Source organism: Stenella coeruleoalba (assembly GCF_951394435.1).
Source record: "Stenella coeruleoalba genome assembly, chromosome: 17".
Classification (NCBI taxonomy): domain Eukaryota; kingdom Metazoa; phylum Chordata; class Mammalia; order Artiodactyla; family Delphinidae; genus Stenella; species Stenella coeruleoalba.
In genome coordinates, this window is record NC_137163.1 from 32,985,328 (window position 1) to 33,000,716 (window position 15,389).

The following is a 15,389-nucleotide window of genomic DNA, read 5'->3' on the forward strand; positions in this document are numbered from 1 at the left end:
AAAACATGGACCCTCCCCGCAACACACACACACACACACACAAAACAGACCTGCAATGGCCAAATGAAAAGAAACAAAAATCCACTTCGCTGAAATGATTTGAACACTTGACATTTAGTTTCAGATTTCAAAACAAATGAGACTATTTCCTGTTTTTCTTTCTACCCCACGGTATGATAAATATTCTCTCCCTCCAAGCCCAGAACAAGAGCCTTCCTATAAAGGCTTGACTGGTTTCCAGGATACTTGTGACTATTCACAAGGAAAAGAAGGATTTCCCAGCAGTAAGTTCTAGTGGTTCAAAGAAAGCAAGCTTGGGGAGAGCCCTGTGTGACTTTGGGCAGTTGACCATGACTCTCTGTCTCTGGTTACCTACAGTTATTATTATCGCAGGGTTGTTATGAGGATTAAATGAGATAATGAATGTAAAGCACTTAGTACAGACACTTATTAAACCTTCTATAAGTGTTGATGATAATGATACTATAAATTTTCAATAACTATCTCATGCTACATATCTGATACTAGATACTGTGAATAACGGCCCTGGTCTTACTTTTTCTGAGCACCTTCTATAATGACAGCCCTTTAAGATATCCTTTGTAAAAGATATTTAAGCATGTATCTTAAACTCTACTTCCAATAACGCTACCAAAACAAATCTCCTACAATGCACACATTTATGTTTGTCCTATGGGTAACTGGAGCCCCCTACTGTCAGGGGAGCCCTAACTACCTGGTTTTGGGGGTTTTTCCCATTCAATTCTCAGTCAAACTCCTAGGAACCTTCTAGGAGTCCTGGAAAGGCTCAGGAGGATTGGTTAACCATGACAACACGTCCCACACTGCTAAGACCATGAGAAAACCAGCCCTCTCCATAGTAACAGGGCATGCTCTCCAAGAGTGCGGTAAGTTGGGATTTCTTCATGCTTCTTGAGTACTCTAGAGCTTCCCCCCAAGATAGAAGCCTCCATCCTCCTCATCTCCTCCCAAAGAGCTGAGCCCCCTCTTGCTGCCCTTCTGTACCTGAGGTGTCTTGGGGGCTCTTCGCTGCATGGATACCAACCAGAACTACCCGTGGCAGACACCTCATTGTCCCCACTCTGCCCTGCTCTGAGGAAGGGATGGAGCCTGGGAGCCTCCCTCCACCTCCTACCCTTTAGAACAGCCATCCCCAACCTTTTTGGCACCAGGGACCAGTTTCGTGGAAGACAATTTTTCTATGGACTGGGGCGGGCGGAGGGATGGTTTGGGGATGATTCAAGCGCATTACATTTATTGTGCACTTTATTTCTATTATTATTACATTTCAATATATAATGAAATAATTATACAACTCACCATAATGCAGGAATCAGCGGGATCCCCGAGCTCGTTTGTACTTGCCACTCACTGATAGGGTTTTGATATGAGTCTGCAAGCAATTGATTTATTACGGTCTCTATGCAGTCAAACCTCTCTGCTAATGATAATCTGTATTTGCAGCCGCTCCCCAGTGCCAGCATCACTGCTTCAGCTCCACCTCAGATCATCAGGCATTAGATTCTCATAAGGAGTTTGCAACCTAGATCCCTCGCATGTGCAGTTCACAGTGGGGTTCTCGCACCTATGAGAATCTAAATGCCAGGACTTCCCTGGTGGCGCAGTGGATAAGATTCCACACTCCCAATGCAGGGGACCTGGGTTTGATCCCTGGTCAGGGAACTAGATCCCACATGCATGCCACAACTTAGGGTTCACATGCCACAACTAAGGAGGCCGCGAGCTGCAACTAAGGAGCCTGCCTGCCACAACTAAGACCCGGCTCAACCAAATAAATAATGTTTAAGAAAAAAAAGAATCTAATGCCGCTGATGGGGAGCGGCTGTAAATACAGTTGAAGCTTTCCTTGATCGCCCACTGCTCACCTCCTGCTGTGCGGCCCTATTTCTATCAGGCCACCGACCAGCACTGGTCTGTGGTCTGGGGCTTGGGGACCCGTGCTTTAGAAAGTGAGGTCTAAAATCGGCAGTGGAGGGATCCAGTCACGTGACATTGGCAAGGGCTGGAGTAGAGACGTGCCATCTGCACAAAGTTCAGACCAGCACTCCCGCTGCCGATGAGAGGCTACTCAAATGAAAAGTCCAGGTCCATCTGTTTGGTCATCTGAGAACTATAATAATAACATAACAACAGACAGACAGACGTATACAGCACTCTGTGCCAGGCGTGGTTCCAAGCACATTACGTGTATTAAGTCCTCAGTCCTCTCCTCAGGCCCAAGGATGGGCGGAGTCTGAATTCCTTCCAGGTCCTGGGGTAAGGAAGCATGGCAGGTAAAAGGAGGAAGGAAATGAGCGAGCTTTCTCTTTTCTGGAACATCTGCGGACTTGGAACCCCTCCCTACATGCTCTGAGATGTTCTGGCTTGACAGCAATTCAGCCGATCTTGTACTTCAGAAATGCAGCATCTCCACGTATTTTCCCCCTGCAATGCCTCGTGCCCGTCCCAGCACCATCACCAGACCACCAGGTGGCCCCGAGGTTGCACTTGCCTTCTCTGAGTCTCAGTTTCCCAGGTCATCGTCAGCACCCTAACCTAAGCAGCTGCCTCCATGTCCTCTGGCCTCAGAAGAATGAAAGACCCTCTATCCACAAGGAAAGGTCCAAAATGGACCCCTGAGCTGCAAAGTAAATAATATTTTGAGTCCTTTCAACATTGCCAAAGGAAAAAAACAAACAAACCCATGAGTTTTTCCAGAGTCAGAATTTTTTCTTTTGCTTTGTATCTCCTACAGCTAACAGTGACCAACACACAGTAGCCACTCAGCAAATGTCTACCCTGGAAATGAATGAATGATATATTTGTCCCACTGAGCACACTCAGAACTCCACTCAAGACTACCAAGGTTCAGTGCGTAGTTGATGAGGAGCTGGTGGTGAGCATTTCTAACCAGAACACAGTACCAATACGTGAGTGCAGAGATTGTGGAAAAGAAATACGTTGAGATTGTGGAATTATAAGATCCCTTGTTCACCTGCCAAAAACAGTTTGAGGGCAGATGTGTTGATGATGAGGGCAGAAACAGGCTGTCCTTTAGAAGCCCTGTCAGTTCAAGGATTTCCCACCAGGTCAAAATTTCAGAGAGATTCCTTAAGGGGTCAATAAATGGATGCTGGGGGAAGAAATGAAGCTCTAGCTGCTCTCAGTGCTGTCAAACCTACAGGATTCCCCAGAATGAGCCCCCAGCTGACACCAACATGCCCAAGAGAAAGACCCACGGAGATAAAATGCGAAGGGAGAGATGAACAGGTTGAGAGCTAAATCTGTTCCTGTGAAAGGTGGAGAGAAAAGTTACCCAAAGGGAAACTGATGGAGATCGTGGAGAGGCCTTATGAACGCATAGAGGGTTGAGGGCACTGAAGAGGCCAAGCAAAGAGGTGCACTTTTAAAATAACTGATGATAACTGTATGTCGTTTTGATTAAATATTATTATTTTACCAAGTTTTTTCAAATGCAAATTTTGGTTTCCTGTGTTTTGCAACAGCAAAAAAATATTCACTGTCATATATTCAATGTTACTGTAGCCTTTGAGGAAGAGGAAATGTACCAGAAGCTCCGTTCAAATGAATCCAAAGAAAATTCCATCGCCCAGCATCTGTGGCAATGCCTTTTGAATTTTCAAGATTTTCCGGAAATCCATACACATCGGGTGATTGACAGGCAGGCAGTTAGCTTTAAAAGCAGGCTTCTGCTTCGCTGTCTACCACAGATAGCATCAAACAAGCCAAGAGGCAGGTTGGGACCCCCTACAATCAATTCTACTGGACACAGCATCAGCCAGTTGGGCTTCTGGAAGGGCATCAATGAAAAGGCATTTTTCTAAGCTCCCCTGGTCCAAAGCAGGGCCCTCCCCAGTCTGGCTCCCCACTAGCTCTGGGAACTGGTCTCCTCCTAGTTTGCCCGTTGCTCATTCCATTCCAGCCACACTGACATAAACTGTATTTATCCATGCCCAGCGATCTCCTGCCTCAGGGATATTTGCACTTGCTGTTCCCTCTGCTGGGATGCTCCCACCCCATGTATCTGTATGGCTCCCTCCTTCATCTCCCTTGTTCAAATCTCTCACTTTCTCAGGAACCCTGATATCCCATTTATAACTACACCCTTCCCCCCACATCTCCAGCTTTCTCTGTCTCCATTGCACTTGTCATCTTCTTACATTCTCTGTTTTACTTGATTTGTTGGTTGTCTGTCTTCCCCTTCTAGAAAGTAAAGTCCTTAAGGGCAGGGATTTCTTTCTGCTTTGTACACTGCTATAACCCTAGCACCTAGATCCTGGCACACAGTAGGCTCTGAAAATATTTCTTAAATGGATGAAGCAAATGAAGAGTACTTATTGGATTTGAAAATGACTTTACCTTTTTCACAGATCACAAAGGGGCAAAGCTTAAAAAATTTTAAATGTTATTTGTGATTTTTACCCATGTCCTTCTCGAAATATTATGTTTACCACAAGCATCTCTAAAAAGGCTACAGTTTTAAAAATGGATACAAGGCTTAAAATAGTAAATGATACTGTTTTCTTTCCTTCTTCTTCTATCTGCCTCATCCTCTCCACCATCACCATCACCTTCCCCCACCCCACCCCTGCCCTCCACTACAACATATACATCCTCTTGGATGTTTCCCCACTTAAGCATCTAGACTATTTTGTAAATTGAAAAATACCATGATGGAAGGAGAAAAAAAAAAGAGTCTGTTTTTAGTCTTAAAAGCCTAGGCCCTGAGAAAATTCAGAGCACAGAAAAATCATGAGTATGGGCCATATATTTATACCCTCAGACTAGAAAAAGATTGTCCAGGCTATTGGGGGCAGAGACTAGGAGGACAACAGGAATGAGGGGGGAAATGGAGAGGTCAGCAGAGCCCGAGACAAGGGGCCCTTATATATGAAAGGGTCTCTGGCTGAGGAGCTAAGTCAGCATCCTCAGCTTCCATCCACCCTTTTGGTTGCAAGCAACATATCTGTCTAAAGATAGCTTAACAACGAAGACACTTAGTCATCTTATATGAAGTGGTTTTTTTTCTGGCTGCGCCGCATGACATGTGGGATCTTAGTTCCCTGACTAGGGATCGAACCCACATCCCCTGCAGTGGAAGTGCAGAGTCTTAACCACTGGACTGCCGAGGAAGTACCTGAAGTCTTAAGAAAGAAGTCTTAAGAAAGAATTCTTAAGGTTGGTTTGGCAGCTTAATGTCATCAAGGACCCAGGCTCTCTTTTCTGCTATCTCAGAGGATTGGGGTTTTTCTTAGGATTGTCAACTCATGGAGGCAATATGGCTGCCATGGCTCCAGGCATTACATCCTCATATAACTGCATCCAAAGAAGAATGAGAGGAGATAGGAGAGAAGAGCTCTTCTTGTGCATATTTCTTTAGGAGGGAGGAAAATCTTTCCTAGACACTTTTCAGCAGTCTTCTCTTTACATTTTATTGATGAGGACTGGGTCACCTACCCTCCCCAAGCTGCAATGGAGGCTGGGAATGTCTGGCATATTCAGTCTCCACTGTAGGAGGTGAGTTCTTCCAACAGGGTATGAAGGGAAAAGGAATTTGAACAACTCTATGGAGAGACAACCAACAATGTAAGCAACAACCTCCCTGATATCAGGTTGTCTGTCATCCACTAGCCATCCTCCACCCCACCATTAGACAGGGGGCACCTGTCTGTGTCCAAGACTTGGTCCTTTTCTCACTTACACTTTCATGTCCCAGGACAGGCATAATGCCTCTTCAAGGAGAGGAGGTCCCTAGACACTTGTCAAGGTGATGGAATTGGAGGAGGGAAATGTTCCACATTTGTACCTGGAGGCTAATGGGAGTACTTGCTCAGGATTCAACTCCTTGCTACCCCTCCAAGTCAGGACACAAAAGCCTCCCCAGCCCAGATCACACTAGAACATGGAAGGCTCTTAGCCACTTCAGGCCCTGCTATCAGAATGATCACTAGCAAAATACCATGAGAAGAGTGAATCCAAAATTGAATGTTTTTATTTTGCAACTGGTAGTTTATACCTCTTAATCTCCCTCATCTATTTCTCCTCCCCCCTCCCTCCTCCCCTCTGGCAACCACCTGTTTTCTGTATCTATGACTCTGTTCACATTTTGTTATATTTATTTATTTATTTATTTATTTTTTGCGGTACGCAGGCCTCTCACTGTTGTGGCCTCTCCCGTTGCGAAGCACAGGCTCCGGACGCGCAGGCTCAGCGGCCATGGCTCACGGGCCCAGCCGCTCCGCGGCATGTGGGATCTTCCTGGACCGAGGCACAAACCCGTGGTCCCCTGCATCGGCAGGCGGACTCTCAACCACTGCACCACCAGGGAAGCCCTTGTTATGTTTTTTGATTCGTTTTGTTTTTTAGATTCCACATGTAAGTGAAATCATACAGTATTTATCTTTCTCTGTCTGACTTATTTCAGTTAGGTCCATCCACCTTATCACAAATGGCAACACTGCATTCTTTTTATGGCTGGGGTGAGGCCAACAACTTGTGGTCTAACAAGCCCTCTGGGTGATTCTGATGCACAACCAAGTGTGAGAACCGTTGAAGGAAGGGTTGGGCAGAAAATGGAGGAAAGCAGTGCAAGAAAAGAGAAGAAATGATAGTTTCTGGAGGAAGAAGTGGTCAATGGTGACAAATGCAATGGAGTCAAGCAGAGCAGAAACTACATCTGATGAAACAGGATGCTCTCAATGACTTTGCCAGGAATAGTTTTTTCATGGTTGGGAAAACTGAGGGTTTATCTGCAATTTAAAAAAAAATAGGGGCAGTAAAAGGAAAAGGAGAGATCAGTAGTAGCTGTAGAGGGACACAGAGTCAAGGGAGAGTTTTTAGGATGAAAGAACAGAATTATGCTTATATAATACCAAGGGGAAAAATAAACAAAGAAATGAACATTACAGGAGCAAAGTGCCAGATGCCTGTGACTGGACAGTAAGATCAAGCAGAGTGTTACATGTAGCGGGAGCAGGGAAATACTGGTTGGAACAGGACATACCTTTCCAGAAATGGGAAGGACAAAGGCAGAGAGAAGTCCGGAGGTGTTGGAAAAGCGACGGTGTTTAGCGCTTGGCATGATGCCTCGCACCCAGCACGCTCTTAGGACTAACAAGTCCAATCACTTCAAATTACAGTTAAGTCCCCTACATACGAAACTTCAAGCTGCGACTTTCAAAGATGCGAACATGTGTTCACATGTCCAGTCACGAAAGTTAGTTCATGTGTCTGACGTACACTGTCACGTGTGTGCATCCTCTACAAGTGGTTGTGCTTTTGTGTACTTTATTGTACAGTACTGTAGAGAATACAGTAGCACAGTACCTATTTTAAGGCCAGGATGTCCAGAAGCAAGTGTAAAAGCAACGGTGATGTAGCTGGTACTTTTCAAGGTATTGTTCTGTAAGAGTAAAAATGTTTTCTCTATTTTTTGTGTTTGTTTTTTATGTATTATTTGTGTGAAAAGTATTAAAAACCTATTGCAGTACAGTACTATACAGCCGATTGTGTTAGTTGGGTACCTAGGCTAACTTTGTTGGACTTATGAACAAACTGGACTTACGAACATGCTCTTGGAATGGAACTCGTTTGTATGTAGGGCTTACTGTAAACCCAGTTTGACGGCTCAGTGGCTGTGTGGCCTTAGGCAAAGCAACTGACCTCTGAGTCTCAGTATCTCCCATCTGTGAAAGAAGAGATCAGATCTTAAGCAGAGATCAAAGGGGCAGGAGTTGGGAAGGGGCCTTGAAAAATAGGAAGATTTGGGGCTTCCCTGGTGGCGCAGTGGTTGAGAGTCAGCCTGCCGATGCAGGGGACACGGGTTCGTGCCCCGGTCTGGGAAGATCCCACATGCCGCGGAGCAGCTGGGCCCGTGAGCCATGGCCGCTGAGCCTGCGCGTCCGGAGCCCGTTGCTCCGCAACGGGAGAGGCCACAACAGTGGGAGGCCCGCATACCGCAAAAAAAAAGAAAAATAGGAAGATTTGGAACAATTCCTGTGAGGAATGGGAGACAGAGACCAGTAAAAAGAGCATGTACAAAACATGGGAAAGGGTACATAACCAGGTTGTAAAACCAGAGTGGTTGTAAAACTTAAAAATAATGTTCCAGCTCTGGACTGAGATTCTAGTCCTTATTTTGGTTCAACTTCTGTACATATCAAACAACAAATAACCCTAAGCCCAGGACTGTGTGGTTACTGAGAAAGGAAGAGCTGCTTATAATGGATTGATTTTATGTATCATCTTGACTGGACCACTGGGTGCCCAGATAGTTGGTCAAACATTATTCTGAGTGTTTCTCTGAGGTTGTATTTGGGTGAGATTAATACTTAAATGGGTGGACCTGAATAAAGCAGACTGCTCTCCCTAATGTGGATGGGCCTCATCCAATCAGCTGAAGGCCTGAATAACACAAAAGGCTCTCCTCCTACAAGTAAGAGAGAATTCTCCTGCCTCACGGCCTTTGAGCTGGGACATCAGCTCTTCCTCACTCTACAGCAGCTTATGGCCTCAGTACTCACACTAGGACATCAGCTCTGGAGATCTGGGACTTTCCGGCCTCCATAACTGTGTGAGCCAATTCATTATAATAAATCTCTTCACAGAGTATCTATGTGAGTATCCTGTTGGTTCTGTTTCTCTGGAGAATCCCAACTACTCCATTGCCTCACTGCGTGAGTTTACCATTCATCCGCCTCAGCTTCAGAGAGGATCTGAAACGGCTGCTTAGCATCATGAAGTTTCCGGCAAGTAAGCCTTTCAACGTGCAAACTGCAGTCCTTACAGAAGAATAAAGCAGGTTCATTGGAAAGGGGTACTGAAATGGAGAAAAAAGGAAGACAAAATAAAAAACAGAAGAATCGGGCTTCCCTAGTGGCGCAGTGGTTGAGAATCTGCCTGCTAATGCAAGGGACACGGGTTCGAGCCCTGGTCTGGGAGGATCCCACATGCCACGGAGCAACTAGGCCCGTGAGCCACAGCTACTGAGCCTGCGCGTCTGGAGCCTGTGCTCTGCAACAAGAGAGGCCGTGATAGTGAGAGGCCCGCGCACCGCAATGAAAAGTGGTCCCCGCTTGCCAAAACTAGAGAAAGCCCTCGCACAGAAACGAAGACCCAACACAGCAAAAAAAATAATAATAATTAACTCCTAAAAAAAGAAAAATAAGTAAGAATCACCAAGGTGAAACAGTCAAAAGGGATCCAGAATGTTAAAAGATTGTGACCAAACAAAATAAGGCATGAAAGACAAGCAAAGGCATCAAAGGAAAAAAAAAAAAAGGAAAAAAGGAGAAGTCTAATAAACGTTACTGTGGCCTTACAATTTCAATGTGGGATTTGAGGAGTTGTGGGAGACTGACTGAACAGGAGAGTTAACTTTCCCAGACAGGAGGAACTGAAGCTGTGTGCCTGAGTGTAAAGATAAGACCTTTCCAAATCATTTATTTCAGAAAAGAAATTCTGACACGAGGGGCAAGCAGCCCATTAAAATCTGTAAAGCTTTGTGGAAAACTTGACACTTCCTTTCAACTTGAGTACCTAATTAGACAGGCCCCATTCCAGAACTAACACTAGCACTTCTCAAGCAATCAATTCATATATCCCAATGGTCACACCTCTCCAAAGTTACAGTACTGCTCCTAAAAGAATGTCAGGAATTCGATAACAGCTGAGCCAAATGAATACCTTAACTGACTTAAGAGGCAGAGGGCAAGAGAGAAGTGAGAGTAGCAACAATCTATATGATAGATTTATCTAATAAATTAATGAGCGGTGATCATAGCTTCTTGTCTCCCAGCAAAAGGCCGTAACAGCTTGAAGCAAAAGGACAACTTTCCCCCGTCATGAATGTGGAAATGAGCCATACAGACATACTGGGGAAATAAGAAGAAAACCAGAGGGCCTCCCGCTCCCCTCAAGACCCCTGTTGTCATCTATTGGCTATTGTCAAAGGGCTGCAGAGTGTGCTCCTTATGTATCAAATAGGATTTAAACTGCCAACTAACTTTATAAACACGTGATGACTAGGATTTTGAAGAAATCAGGGCAGCTGTGAGAGACATTAGTCATAAAGTTTACAAATTACTAAATTCTGCCTGGATCTTCGTGGACTTTTGCAGGAGAGCACCGAGTCTCTTTGCAGAGCACTCTTAAAGAGTGACGGGGTGGACAGCTTTGGGGTGCACAGTCTGGCATACTTGCTGGCATAGAATGTTCTCAATAAATGCACGCACTGGATGAACCCAGTGCTGACGATGAATGCGCCAAACACCATGTAAGAAATGGAGGTCACAAACACATGAGCAAGAACACTGCTGGGAGGTTCTTGAAGAATGTAATTCAGAGCCCACAGCGGGTTCCCTCTGTTATTAGAACCAAATCTAAGTTCTCCACCATGGTCTGTAAGACCCTTCCTGGCTTATAATGGTGGACTGGCCCTCACTCGCTAAGCTATTGGTCAGAAGCTGCACTGACCTTCTGCTACTCAAACCCTCTGAGCTAGTTCCCTGTAGAGGCCTTTGCACCTGCTGTTTCTTCAGCCTGGGATAGTCTTTCCCTAGTTCTTCGGGTGCCTGGCGTCTTCTAGGGCAGGTCACCACCCCATCCAAAGCAGCTCTCCTCACCCCCTCCCAGCCCAGGTCACTATCACCTCACAAGGTCAGAGGTGAGAGATCATACTTGTTTATGATGGGTTTATTGCCTTTCCACCAGAGCAGGTCAGAGCAGGTCAGCTCCAGGCGGGGAGGGTCTTTCTCATTCAACCTCTTTGCCCCAGCCATGTATTCACACCTAATAAACATTCCGCCTTCAAGGAACTTGTAATGTGTGCCCTCAGTGAATGGTTGCTGAGTGAATGAATGAACTAAGGATGATCTTAACTAGAGGAGTTGTCAGTGACTTATATACTAAACCAAGAGAGAGAGATCATCAGATCAGTCAAGTCTCACACAGTCTACCTTCTCCTCAGAGACTGCTAGGAAGGAGTGCTGACTGTGGTCCTCACAACCGGTGATATCAGAGTTCCCTGAAACAGATGTGTGACAGCCCCGGAAGGGAGGTGGGGTCTGCTGCCTGCTGCAGCTAAGTGCAACTGGGATGATGAGTGGAACAAAGGAAAGCACAAAAAATAGAGACACTGACCTCAGAATAAATAGCAAGAGTACTGAAAGGAATAAAAACCTGAAGTGCAAAACTCCACATCTTTCATTAAGCGGAATTCAAAGTAAGTTTTTTAAACTACATTGATATAAACATATGAGCAGACAATTCAAAGAATTTGTAGAAAATTTAAGAAATCTTGGCAGGCTTTTTAAATTGAGAAATAATACCTATATCATAAAATGCACCTTTTTAAAATGTATAATTCAGTGGGTTTTGGTATATTCACAAAGCTATGCAACCATCACCACTATCTAATCCAAAAAAGAAACCCAAACAAAGAAACTCTATACCCAATAGCAGACAGTCCCAAACCCCTCCCTAACCCTAAACCCTAACCCCTCCCTCTCCCTGGTCCTTGCCAACCATCAATCTTTCTGTACCTTTGGCTTTGCCTATTCCTGACATTTCATATAAATGGAATCATACAATATATGACCTTTTGTGTCTGCCTTCTTTCATTTAGCATAATGTTTTCAAGTTTCATCCATGTTATGGCTTTTTGTTCCTTTTTATGGCTGAGTAATATTCCATTGGGTAGATATACCACTATTTGTTTATCCACTCATCCATCATAAGTTGAGGGACACTTGGGTTGTGTCCACTTTCTGGCTGTTATAAATAATGCTGCTATGGACCTTCATGTACAGGTTTTTGTGAGGATGTATGTTTTCAGTGCTCTGGGGATTGTACCTTGGAGTAGAATTGCCAGTCACATGATCCTGGTGGGTTTTTAATCGGGGAATTTGCTTCAAAATAGATGTAGCAGGCTTCCCTGGTGGCGCAGTGGTTAAGAATCCGCCTGCCAATGCAGGGGACACGGGTTCGAGCCCTTATCTAGGAAGATCCCACGTGCTGCGGAGCAACTAAGCCATGCGCCACAACTACTGAGCCTGCGCTCTAGAGCTCTCATGGCACAACTACTGAGCCCGCGTGCCACAACTACTGAAGCCTGTACACCTAGAGCCCGTGCTCGGCAACAAGAGAAGCCACAATGAGAAGCCCACGCACTGCGACGAAGGGTAGCCCCCGTGCACCACAACTAGAGAAAGCCCGCACGCAGCAACAAAGACCCAACACAGCCAAAAATAAATAAATAAAATAAATTTTAAAAAACATAAAAAAAGAGCAATGTACTTTAAAAATAAATAGATGTAGCTAAAGAGAAACTGATTTCAATTCACATTAGAAGAAACAAAAAGGAAACAAACATCAAATACTATTTTTTTTAAAAAAAGGATAATACTAACAATAAAAAGAGCAGTTAACATGTTGCCATGCGCCCTCCTCTATGCCATGTATCTCGCTAGGAAATTGGTACATACCATGAGGTTTAATCCTCACAATAATCCTACAGTGTTACAATTATCTCTCTCCTACAGATGAAGAAATGGGTTCAGACCCCAGGATGTCAGGCTCCCCAAGATCACGCAAGGAGGGAGCACAGATCTGAACATGGCAGGTGTGTCTGGCTCCGAGGGGCCAGCAGAGACAGCAGACCACTGGAACATTCCTCACCAGCACCCATGGTCTAAATTCCCCATCAAAGAGACTCGGGTGAAATTAAAAAACAAACATTAAACAATATTCTGCTTTTGGAAAACACATAGAGAAGCTAAATTAAGAAGAAGGAAAACATGCAATTTGCACAAAGGGACATTATTCTGTGGGTATGTGAGCTCTTCAGGTCTGTGAGCGGTGAGTGGACATTCCTCTGGCAGCGGTGCTCAGGTGGACTGAGGGTGAGCAGGGCTGGGGACAAGGCCAGTTAGGAGGCTGTCAAAGCAGGCTGGGGAAAGGGAGGGCTGGGAGTGGAGGAGGAAGAGGAACTTCGAGAATGCTGGAGTGCCTGGATGCAAAGGATGAGAGAGACAAGGAGCAGAGAGCAGAGGTGTGCGCACGCGGCTGGGGCAGGGAGGAGCTTGGTCTGGGTGTCACCCCTACCTCCTGCGGCCAGCGGTCCTGTCACTGGGCTCAAGAATGAGGCAAGATCCTTGCCAACACATCACTGATGAAAACCACCCACGCACAGGGTGCCCTCCCGTTCGTACACAACTTGCCTCTTTCCAAGGCTGCTCTGTAAAGTGCTAGACTTCTCGCTGGAGACCTGAACTGTTCACTATTTTATGAACCTCTTAAATTCCTAAAAGAGTCAATAGAGACAGAAAGTGTCATTCAAGAACATGTACTGATCGTCCCCTTGAAGTCTCCCTGCAGAGCGTGGCATGGCGACTGCCCTGCACACAATGAACACTAAGTGAGCACTGACTGACAGAAGAAATTACATTACCATTAGCACCGCACAGCTGTGTTTTCAATTCCGCTGATTCAATATTTCCCATCAGAAACAGCTTGTGGTGTTTCAATATTGCAACTGGTTTACCCTCGTGCACATAAAGGCACGAAGTATATGTAGTTGTCTTTTGTGATCAAAGAGAAAGCTGTCTGTGCAGCAATCTGAGGCCCATCAACAATGATTCAGAAAGCAACTCTTTCCTCTCCTGGGAAATTAAACCTGGCAATCAAAGTGAAAAGAAGCTAGGCTGGCTCTGCCAGTTAAGAAACAAAGAGAGCCAAAGGATATGCAGCATACTGGAAACTCAAGGGCAGAACAGTTCATTACTCCAATGTGTCCAACCAGACATGCGCTGTCCAGTGTGGTAACCACTAAGCCACCTGTAGCTATCCACGTTAATCAATGCTAAGTAAGATTAAAAATGCAACCCCTTACTCACACCAGCCACATTTCAAGTGATCTATGGCCACGTGTGGCAGAGGCTACACTGGGCGGCAGAGATACAGAATATCCATCACCATAGAAAAATCTCTGACAGTGCTGAGCCAGACCAGCCATGTGGTCAGATCTGAAAAAAACATGGCTCTATTCTGTACCCACTGACTGACATTACAGGTTGACTTTTCTGGACAGATATCCTTAAGTATGTTTTCAGACTCTGGATTTGACAGATCAGTAAAATACTTTTTCTCATTTGGGGTTGCCAAGTTAACATTTTTGTCAAGTAAGGTTGCCACCAGATTACTAGCCTGTAAGGCCCATCACGGCGCACATCGTGCCTTTTTACTGCCCAGCATCATATCCCCTGTACCTAAAACAATGCCTGGTTCATAGTATGTGCTCAGTAATTATTTGCTAGATAAGTGATTATACATGCACACATAGACATACTTATTTTTTTCATTTTATTTTTGGTGAAAACTTTGTCACTGACTGGCACCAGTCACCTGAAAGGTGTTTGGGTTCTACAAACACACACACACACACACACACACACACACACACACACACACACACACACGAGGCTGGATTAAGTTAATAAACACTTGTAACAAAATACTACAAATCACAATGGGCTTCTCTAAATTGTATATTTCATAACCAACCATGGGTGGAGTGAGGGGAAGAAACTGTTTGCTTTTCAAAGGCACCAGAGTGCCCTCTTGTGGTAAAAGAAAGTACCTGTGTGGTCACAATTTTTATTTTAAAAAACAAGTTACTTTACATTTCTAGTAACACATTAAAACCTGTATTGACCTGTAATTACTCTGACAATCAGCCCAAATATGTATGCCAATAGTTAACTGTAAAATCTGCCAAGTTGTGTTTGTGAAAAAGATAATTAAGAATGATTTATCACAGAACTATCCAACGGGGTCATCCACCTACCTCGGAAATAGTGTCATGAGCACTGCTCTTTGGATTTGACATTCTGGAGTTTCTGTTTATCCTCTGGTTTTAAAAAAACCCTACTTTCAAGTTCAAGGCAGTGTTGTACATACAGTTTATTCCTCTTTTGGTCTAACATCAACAATAATCTTTGCCGCATCCAACTGATTTTCCACTTTTATATTAATATCTTTTTCTGTTGTTTCCTCATACAAACCATTCTTTAAAACTCTGTGTTGGACAAAGGATTAATCTCCAAAATATATAAACAGCTCATGCAGCTCAACATCAAAAAAAGAAACAACCCAATCAAAAAGTGGGCCTAAGACCTAAATAGACATTTCTCCAAAGAAGACATACAGAGGGCCAAGAAGCACATGAAAAGCTGCTCAACATCACTAATTATTAGAGAAATGAAAATCTAAACTACAATGAGGTATCACCTCACACCAGTCAGAATGGGCATCATCAGAAAATCTACAAACAACAAATGCTGGAGAGGGTG